This window comes from Odontomachus brunneus, unplaced genomic scaffold, assembly GCF_010583005.1.
Source record: "Odontomachus brunneus isolate Ranch 3 - 2012 unplaced genomic scaffold, Obru_v1 Obru_scaffold_225, whole genome shotgun sequence".
Taxonomy (NCBI): Eukaryota; Metazoa; Arthropoda; class Insecta; order Hymenoptera; family Formicidae; genus Odontomachus; species Odontomachus brunneus.
In genome coordinates, this window is record NW_022639675.1 from 356 (window position 1) to 921 (window position 566).

Genomic DNA, 566 nt, shown 5'->3' on the forward strand with positions numbered 1-566 from the left:
AAACCACGCGAGTTTCACGAATAATTGAAATAATACGGAATATAAAATGTCAGTTTTTTTTTTAATTATTTAGACAAAATAATCATACATTATCACTTATCTGAACCATACTAATGAATAAATCGTTGGAATTCAACAAAAAAATATATGTGTTAATTTGCTAACAAATAACATATAACTTTTATATAACTTTTTAGTCACATGTTACTTTTATGTTATACTCACGTTATATAACTGTAACATATGTGAATAGGAAATTAGACGAACATCTATATAACCTACTACATACATGTTATATTGCATGTTACATTCCGTTTCATTACGGCAATGTAACTGTTATATATCTGTGTTTGCTGTGTTAACTAGGATAGTCTATCTATTGATGATGAGATATGCCTGATGCAGAAAATAAACTACATCACTAGTTATATTTTTTTTGTCTAGCTATTAGATAACTTATGTTATATCCTTATTAGGAAAAGTGATATTGCCTAGCAACTAGTTTAGTTTTTTACCATAATTATGTTGTTTCTTTTATCTTATTATTAGTTAACATATTGCATATA